The sequence below is a fragment of the Ictidomys tridecemlineatus genome, chromosome 5 (assembly GCF_052094955.1).
Source record: "Ictidomys tridecemlineatus isolate mIctTri1 chromosome 5, mIctTri1.hap1, whole genome shotgun sequence".
Classification (NCBI taxonomy): Eukaryota; Metazoa; Chordata; class Mammalia; order Rodentia; family Sciuridae; genus Ictidomys; species Ictidomys tridecemlineatus.
Window position 1 is genome coordinate 97,015,355 of NC_135481.1, and position 9,992 is coordinate 97,025,346.

Below are 9,992 nucleotides of genomic sequence, written 5' to 3' on the forward strand. Positions count from 1 at the left end.
CTCTCTCCCAGCTGCCTGCGTTTGGCCAGGCCAGGCTCTTCCCCAGTCCCAGCAGCTGCTGGTTCCAGGTCCTGTTGGCGTCCTGAGCAGCTGGTTCTCCCTGGGTCTCTGTCGAATTCTCCCCACCCGGGCACCCTGGAGCTGTCCCCAGCAGCTCTTCCACTTGGACCAGCTCTGAGGTCTTTATCAGGGGCTTGGCTCCCAGGTGGGAGTCTGTGTGTCTTCTTGCCAGGATGTCACCCACTGCCTCCCCCTCCTAACCGGCAACATTCTTGTTCCACCCTTTCCCTTTCTGAAGCAGCTCTCATGTCATTCCTGAGTGATGAGCAATGTCCCAGTTGCCAAATCTGAAGTCACCTCAGGGCACCTCCTCCTCCTTCTCCTCCTCCCCCTCATCTTCTGAAAAGCTCCCCTCTCTTGACCTCCTCGACATTGTCCCTCCTTGTCCCTGCCTATCTGGAATGCCTGACTTTGAACACCATAGCTTTTCTGTATCCCTCTCTGTATTTTCGGTGCAAGTTTCCTTTTTTAAAATAGTGAATATTTCTTTCTTACCTTTCTTTTCTTCTTTGGTACTGCATTGAACCCAGGGGTGCTTAACCACTGTGTCACATCTCCACCCCACCCTTTGTTTTTTTTGTTTTTTTTTTTTGTACTGGGGATGGAACCACTGAGCCACACCCCCAACTCTATTTTGTATTTTATTTAGAGACAGGGTCTCACTAAGTTGTTAAGCTCCTCACGGTTGCTGAGGTTGGCTTTGAACCCCCAATCCTACTGTCTCAGCCTCCCCAGCCACCCACCCTTTTTTTATTTTAAGATATGGGTAATATACACACATGGGAACAGAAGTCAAACAGAGCAAAAGAGCACACAAAGTTATTTCTTCCCTCCCTGATTATCTATTCCCCCCATATGTCTCCCCAGGAGCACCTGTGCTTACCATCCTTTGTTATTCTTCTAGAACTGTCCTGTACAGTAGAATGTGACTATGGAGCACTTGAAATGTATCCAGTTTGAGTTGAGATGTGTTGCAGTGTAAAGTACACGCTAGAGTTCAGCGACTTAGTGTGTGTGTGTGTGTATATATATATAAATATTTCATTAATAATTTTAGAATACTGAGCTGGGCACAATAGCACATGCCTGTAATCCTACCAACGTGGGAGGCTGAGACAGGAGGATCATAAGTTTGAGACTGGCCTTGGCAACTAAGTGAGACCCTGTCTCAAAATATAAATGAAGAAAGAAATGGACTAGGAATGTAGCTCAGTGTTATATAGTACCACTAGGTTCAATCCCCAGTACCAGTCTTCCATAAAAAAGAATTGATTAAATAGTAAAACAATTATATATGTTTATATGTATATATATGTTTTTTTCCTGATACATATATATGTATGAGATATATATATGAATTGCTTAGCAACCCCTGCCCCCACTTTTGGTACTGGGGATTGAACTCAGGGGCACTTAACCACTGAGCTAAATCCCAGCCCTTTTTTTGTATTTTCTTTAGAGACAGGGTCTCACTGAGTTGCTTAGGGCCTCACTAAGTTGCTGAGGCTGGCTTATAAACTTGCAATCCTCTTGCTTCAGCCTCCTGAGCTGCTGGGATTGAAATGATAATATTTTTGTCATATTGGGATAAATAAAATATACTAACATGAATTGTTTCTGTCACTGGTATTTTGCATTGAATCTAAATTACTTTGGGTAGTATGGAAACTTTAATATTGATTTTTTTCAATCCATGAACATAGGATACTTTTTCACTTTTGTGTTCTCTTCAATTTCTTTAATATTTTAAATTTTAATTGTAGAGTTCTTTTACCTGCTTTGTTAAATTTGCTCCTAGGAATTTAATTAATTAATTTATTGTAGCTATTGTAAATGGAATTGCTGTCTTGATTTCTTTTTCAGTCAGTTCATCACTGGTGTACTGATTTTTTTATATGAACATTATAATTTTACAAAAACACAACATAGGCAGTTTAGATTCCAATATATCCTTTGCATAAATGCACTAACAAGGAAATACATGGAAACACATGTCATTGGGGCTTAGAAAACTTCCCTGGAAGCACCTAAATTTGCCTAACAGGAGAGAGAGCACCTTGCACTTCAGTCCTAAATGGGACATGATGGAATCTGCACCTACAGAAAGAATCTTTCTTTGGCCATTCTGGTTCCTAAAGCCCCATCTAATCCAAGGTAATTAATAGTATCTTCTGGAGACTCCCAGGGCAAAGCAAGACACTATATTAACACTATACTGACTGGTTTGAAAAATTAAGTCAAACTGGCTACTTTAAAAACTGAAAGGTTTTTTTTTTTTTTTTTAATATTATCAAGTAATATATTCTACAGACATTCCTCATCTTTACCCCACTGCTAGGATCCATGAATAAGAATAAGTTTTAGGAATGAGACATCTCATATGAAACTGGAGTTCAAGATGACACCAGACTTTCTGCTTCTCTCAGTGGGTAGGCCTGTGTAAGTTGCAGGCCTCTGCAGCTGAGAAAGCCATTTTAATATTAGCAGCTGATCCCAGCAGGGGTTGCCTATCCATTTTAGCTAGGAGGGTCACAGCTGGCAGAGCCAGATTTTTCACTCTCCAGCAATACTACAGATTTTTATTTATTTGTATGTGGTGCTGAGGATCAAACCCCGGCCGCACGCATGCCAGGAGAGCGCGCTACTGCTTGAGCCACATCCCCAGCCCACTACAGATTTTTAAATATTATTATTATTGTTGATTTTTGAAGTACTGGAAATTGAACCTGGGAGTGCTCTATCAGTCCTTTTTAAAAATTTTTATTTTGAGTGTCATTAGGCCAAGGCTGACCTTGAACTTTCAATCCTTCTGCCTTAGCTTCCTGAGTTGCTGAAATTACAGGTGTGCATGGTGTGCACACCGCCACCCCCCAACACAGCTGGATGTTGACCTTGTGTGGTGCAACTTTGCTGAATTCATTTTATCAATTCTAACAGTTTGGGGTGGAGTCTTTAGTTTTTGTACATATAATATCACTTCATCTTCAAACAGGGAGAGTTTGACTTCCTTCTTTCCAATTTGGATGCCTTTTAGTTTTTTCTCTTGCCTAATTGCTCTGGCTAGGATTTGTATCTAGGAGAAATGAGTATCCTTTCAAAATTTTATTTGGGGAAGGTCAACTCTATCAGACTTGCCTTAAGGAAAGTTTACTTTAGCTAAATGGAGGCCAGGGAGGAAGTAGGGAGACCATTTCAGAGATTCCCTTTCTTTTTCTTTCTTTCATTCTTTTTTTGGATACACTTTAAAAAAATTTTATTTATGTATTTTCTTATGCGATGCTGAGGATTAAACCCGGTGCCTCACATGTGCTGGGCAAGAGCTCTACCACTGAGTCACAACTCTGCTCATCCTTTAATTTTCTTTTTTTTTCTTTTAAATAATCTTTAAAGAATTATTGGACAGATTTAACATAGTATTAGACTTTTGTTCTTATCATTTTTCTCCAGTCTTTTTTTTTTTAATTTTGGTATAGAATTTATCATTCTGGTTTTTTCTTTTGTTTCTTTTTTTTTTTTTTGTATGTGTACTGGATATTGAACCTGAGTGCTGTATTACTAACCATATCCCCAGCAGTTTTTATTTTGATTATTATTATTATTTTTTAATGTGATGGGTCTTGAACCCAGTGCCTCATGTGCACTAGGCAAGTGCTCTACCACTGAGCCACAACCCCAGCTCTTATTTTATACTGAGACAGGGTCTTATTAAGTTTCTTAGGGCTTGCTTAATTGCTGAGGTTGGCCTCAAACTTGAGATCCTCCAGCCTCAGCTTCCTGAGTCACTGGAATTATAGGCATGTGATAGTGCATTGGGTAATCTTGCTCATTCTCTCTCTCTCTCTCTCTCTCTCTCTCTCTCTCTCTCTCTCTCTCTTTCTTTTGTACTGAGTATTGAACCCAGGAGTGATCAAACACTGAGCCACATCCTCAGCCCTATTTTGTATTTTTATTTAGAGAAAGGGTCTCACTGAATTGCTAAGTGCTTCACTAAATTGCTGAGAGTGGTTTTGAACTTGCAATCCTCCTGTCTCAGCCTCTCGAGCTGCTGGGATTACAGGCGTGCACCATGGTGCCCGGCTCCCTGCTGGCTCTGGCAATCTTGCTCATTCTTTTTTTTTTTTTTTTTTGGCACTGGGGATTGAACTCAGGCCCACTTGACCACTGAGCCACATCCTTAGCTGTATTTTGTATTTTATTTAGAGATGGGGTCTCAATGAGTTGCTTAATGCTTCGATTTTGCTGAGGCTGGATTTGAACTCATAATCCTCCTGCCTCAGCCTCCCAGACCATTGAGATTATAGTCAAGCGGCACGGCGTCCAGCTAATCTTGCTCATTCTTTTTTTTTTTAAAGAGAGAGAGAGAGAGTTTTTTTTTTTAATATTTATTTTTTAGTTTTCGGCAGACACACATCTTTGTTTGTATGTGGTGCTGAGGATCGAACCTGGGCCGCACGCATGCCAGGCGAGCATGCTACTTCTTGAGCCACATCCCTAGCCCCTAATCTTGCTCATTCTTGAGTGCACAGTTTAATGGTGTGAAATACTCGTGTTGTGCAACTGATCTCCAGAACTTTCTCACTTTGTAAAACTGAAACTGTTTATTTATTAAGAAACAACTTCCCACTTCTCCCCACAGTCCCTGGCAACCACCATTCTACATTCTGTTTCTATGAAGTCGATTACTGTACATACCTCCTGTAAGTAGAGTCATCCAGTGTGTGTCCTTTTGTGACAAAAGGACACAATGTCCTCGAGGTTCATCCTTGTTGTAGCATGTGACAGGTCATTTAGGAGGCTTTTGCAGGAGTCTGAGCAAGAACTGATTTGGGACTTGGAGTTAGCAGCAGAGAGAGCAAGAGGTAGAATTAACTGGGAGTGCACCTGTAATTCTGTGACTCAAGAGGCAGAGGCAGGAAGAGCATGAGTTCCAGGCCAGCCTCAGCAACTAAGTGAGACCCTGTCTCAAGATAAGAAATAAAAAGTATTGGGGATGTAATTCAGTGGTAGAGTGCTTCTGGGTTCAAATCACAGTACAAAATAAATGAAGAAAAGATAAATTGTTTATAATCTTCAGCTCAATGAACTTGTTGTTCATTCTCAGGGTGTCACAGGCAAATCTTCATATTTTTGACATCACAATTACAAAAAAAATGGTGTTTAGTATGTATAAAAAAAGAACAGTCATTGCAAACATATAGTTAAAAGATTAATGGCTTCAGAAAGGGATGTGGACAAGGCAGTGGCACCTATAATTGTGGGCTCCTTTGGAGGATGTGACTCAAGAGTGACCCAGGGCCTGTGACTGAGTTGAGAGCAGAGAAAAGTGTGAAAGAACCTCTTTTCTGACTTCTGCCCAGAGCCTCAGGGAACCAGAGAAGAAGGGCAAGCAATCACTCTGGCTCTTTGTCCTGCTGTCTTCAGACCTCACAGCAGCAGAGGGTGGTCTTTATGACAGCCCAGATGAAAGGAGGAGGTGGGTAAGGCTTGGTGTTCTGCCCTGGGTATGTGGATGCTCCGAGGCTGGCCGCACCCTAGGGTCCCCACTGTTCTCTGGTCTCCTCCTTCTTTGAACTGTAAAGCCTCTCCCGCCTTGAGGTCCCCCTCCCTGCTCCATCTCCCCCAAGAAGTGACCATCCTCCCTCTGAGAGAGAAGTCTATGTAGAGAGAATCCCCACTGGGGCAGTCTGCAGAGTGTGCCAAGTGGCTTCTGCCCAGTGATGTTCACAGAGAGCGCGAGTCCACTGAAGCCAGGTGTGGGCACAAACCCACTCTGAGAAGAGCACATGTGTTATAGATGTGGCCTCGCATGTCAGCAGGTGTGGTGGCAGCTCAGGAAAGGGGTGGTTAGTTCCATGTGGTGTGGGGTGGAAGTGAGTCGACAGAGGGCTGCACCACAGATATATATATATGTATTTTTTTTTTTTTGGAGGGGGAGTGTTACTGAGGATTAAATCCAGCGGTGCTTTACCACTGAGCCACACCCCCAGCCCTTTTTATTTCTTATTTTGAGACAGGGTTTGGCTAAGTTGCTTAGGGCTTTGCTAAGTTGCTGAGGCTGGCTTTGAACTTTCAATCCTCCTGCCTCAGCCTCTGGGGCTGCTAGGATCACAGGTGTGTACCACCAAGGCCGGCAGAAGATAATTTCTTGAAACTTCTCTGGGAAGATTTTTTTAAAATATCAGTTTGGAAGATAAAAAAGTTTGGGGAATAGAGAAAAATAAGGGAATTCCAGGAGGGGGACAAGCCTGTGCAAAGGTGGGGGCTTGGGAAAAGATCCATGTCTTTATTTGCTGTCAGTGGGGTCCACCCTGGATCAGTGGGGTCCGGATAAGCCAGGATTTTGGCTTTAGTCTCTGGTGGGGTGGGGAAGGTGGTAAGGAACTCTGACAGGGAAGGCATTGAGGGTCAGAGTCTGCTGGAGATAACTTTTTTCTTTCTTCTTCTTTTTCTCCTCCTCCTCCTCCTCCTCCTCCTCTTCTTCTTGTTAATGGATGCAATACATTTATTTAATTTATTTATTTTTATATGGTGCTGAGAATGGAACCCAGTGCCTCTCCTGTGCTAGGCAAGCGTTCTACCACTGAGCTAGAACCCCAGACCCGGAGATCACTTTAAGAAATTCCATATAATGGCTACTACACATCCAATGCTATTATGGGGAGCCACATAAGTATTTATTTCTGCGATGTTTGCAGTCACCCTGGCGGTAGCCATACACAGGAATCTCATTTTCCAGATGGGGGGACATCAAGGAGCCGGATTGCACAGTAGATTGTGCAGCTGAGGATGGAGCTTGAATTAGGCATCTGGCTGCAAGGAGGTGGTGCTTTTAGCCTCTGAGTCACACTGTATCCCTGGCCAGCTCTGAGCAGAAGCACAGGGAAGGGCTGGAGGGTGACCAGAGGGGAAATGACCAGAAGTTGGCTTCAGGTGGAATGAAGGCAGTGGGTGAGGCTGGAACCTCACCTGGCTTCCACAAGCCATGCTGCCATTCATGGAGCTGTGGACCTTTGCCCCAGCCTCAGTCTCCTGTGTGTAAAACAGGGCCAGGAGTCTCTGCCTCTGTGGTAGAGAGCCCAAAGGGTCCTTTGTGCACTTAAGATGCTCTGTTAACATAGCCTTCTCTTGCATCACCCTGGCTGCACCTATTGGTACAAACATGTCTGCCCACTGTTTCCTCTGTGCCCTTCCTGGCCACCTCTGGGGGGACCCTTCCCTATACGAGTTTCTGTCATTTCCTCTTGGAGTTGGAACCGGCTTTGAAGCCTGCCTGGCACTTCAGAGGGAGAGAGGTAAAGGCAGTTCAAGGGATGTGGGTTGGGAGTGTTTGGAAATGCAGACGGGCTGCACGGGAGAGCACTTTTATTTTTGCTCTGAACATCTGAGTCTCCCCATGGGGGTTCTCCTGTCCAGAGTAGCAGCTCCCCTGTCATGGAGAGGATGTGAGAACCCCTGGGGGGGGCTTGTGGCAAGTTAAAGCAAGGTTGTCACCCTCCAGCCCCACTCAGGCCATGCCACCAAAAATAGAAGGGCCACCATGTCAGCCTTGGGGAGGGGCTGGCTGGGGACTCCTCTGAAGCAGGACCTGGCCCAGGAAGCGAGCCTATTGATATGCACAGGGTGCAGCAACAGATGTCCCTGGGTTTTCTGTGTCTCTGTGGCAGGAGGCATCACCAGCTTAGTCAGCCACTTCAGGGCCTGGGAAGCAAGACCTGGCCTTGGCTCATAGCCTTCTGTGTGACACTGGGCATCTTATCACCTTCTCTGGGCCTCAATTGTCTCTTCCATAGTATGAAGGACTGGCTTGCTCACCTCCGAGATTTCTTGTGCTGCAATTTTCCAGGATTCATGTGCTCTAGGTCTTGACCCTGCCCTCTGCCCCAGCACCATCCACTCACAATCACCCTCTGAGCGGGCCTTGGCCTGGCTGAGCCAGGACATGTGCTGACACCATCTCTGGAAAGCAGCAGCGATACAGGGTACACAAGAGAGGGCTCTTTGCCCAGAGCCCCTGCTTGGGGAGCTTCTCCAGGAAGGGGAGAGGCTGTGAGCGCAGGACAGCGGACGGCTTCGGGGGGCCAGCAGGCAGGGTGACATTGGGGATATTTAAATAATAGTTCAGTTCTAGTAGGAACCAATGTATTTGGGGAGGGGCTGCTGTGGCAGCAGCTGACCCTTCATTCTGGGGTGGGGGAAGGCTGGGGGTCCTAGAGAGGAGCCAGGGAAGCAGAAAGGGAACTATTTGGAGGGTTTGATGCAGGAGGGGGTCTATTTATTAACTGCATTGAAGTATGTCACTGACTTGACAGCCAGTGTGACTGTACCGTGACCTGCTGTCCATCAGCTGGTTTGTGGGGAGGGAGGGTCAGAGAAGGCTGCCCAGGCCTCGTGAGTTGGTTTCTAGTCATTTCCGCCATCAGAAAAATTCCTTTTATTCAAAGTGGGGACAGGTCAGCGTCCTTGCTTTGTCTAGCCCCCTCCTGCAGGCCCTGGCCTGCCACCCTAGGACACCCCTTCTTCCCCGAGGGTTGGGATTCAGTGAAGGGGACTTCGTCTCCTCATTCCTTCCCACATGGCACCCTTGGCCCTGTGGCCTACCCAGGACAAGAACTGGCCCTGCAGCTGGCCACCACAGACTAGGTGGCCTCAGCTCCTTGTTCTCTGTGTCCATCTTGCTCAGTCCCCGGCCTCCCAGTCCAGCATACTGCTCGGCACCCCTCCCTAAGTCCCCCATCATCCAGGTGAGGATCTTGCCCATCTTATTCCTGCCTGGCTGTGGAGGAGAGCATGGTGGTGGGGTTGGGAGGTGGGGGGCAGTGGGAACAGGTACCATTTGAGGGCAGCTGGAGGGGGGAGACTCTGGATTCTTGGTGCAGGGCCCCTGCTCTGCCGGCTGCCCCGACTTCCCTGTGCGGCAATTTCGGTTTCTATTTTAAACAGTTTGGGTTGGTTGCTTCCCTGCCTTCCTGCTGGGTGTTTATAGTGAGCAAAATAATTGGTAATATTTGCACAGATGTGCTGGCACTGCAGCTCATCATGGGCACCTATACCCAGGGGACCCTCCCTGCCCCCCAGCCTCTCTCTGCCAGCCGGAGGAGCCAGCCTGAAGGGGAGGGACTGGAGCCCCCCAGCTTCCCAGGAGCCTCAGGCAGGAGGCACAGGCAGAGCTGGGAAGCAGCAGGCCTCAAGCGCCCCAGGCAAGCCAGAGGCAGGCCTCAGCCAGGCGCCCAGAGTGTCACTGAGCCTGTGCTCCAAGAACTGAAGGACAAGCCCAGGCTCCACAGGACGGGTCCTTCCTAGGGTGTAGAGGTGGGCAGGGGAAGCCTCCAGGGCCCCGTTTCTGATCCCTTTTTCTCCTGTAGTACCTGATTTGCGGTTGAGAGTGGGGAGGGAGGTGAAAGGAGTGGAAATAGTAAATCAAGCCAGGCGACGCGGCACTCTGGAGGCTGAGCAGTGGGAAGGTTTGAACTGCGAAGTCAGGAGTGGGAGACCAGCCTGGGCCACATGGCAAGACCCCACCTCAAAAGTAAATAAATACAAATCAAATCAAATACAAAATCACTTGGCTTTCGTCTTCGCAAGGCCTGGCATAACATACTGGGGCTGGGAAGGAGGTGGGAATTTGCTGGGCTGTGAGGAGTCCGCTTAGCCCAAGCAGAGCCTGGACTGGGCAGTGCCTGGTGATGGGGTGAGGCCTCAGAGCAGGGGACCAGGTGAGACTGCTCAACCGCCACACCCCCTTCTTACCCCTGCACAATGGGTGCTCTGGTGCCGGGGCTCCTGCAGTTTTTGTGCACGTGTGGGCGGCGTCTGTGAATGAAGGCATACATAGCTGAGTGGCTGTGCATGCAGATACAGGTCTGTCTGTGTAGGTGCATATGTGTGCAAGAAGATGCACATAGGTGAGTGTGAACATACTTGTGTGCCTGGGT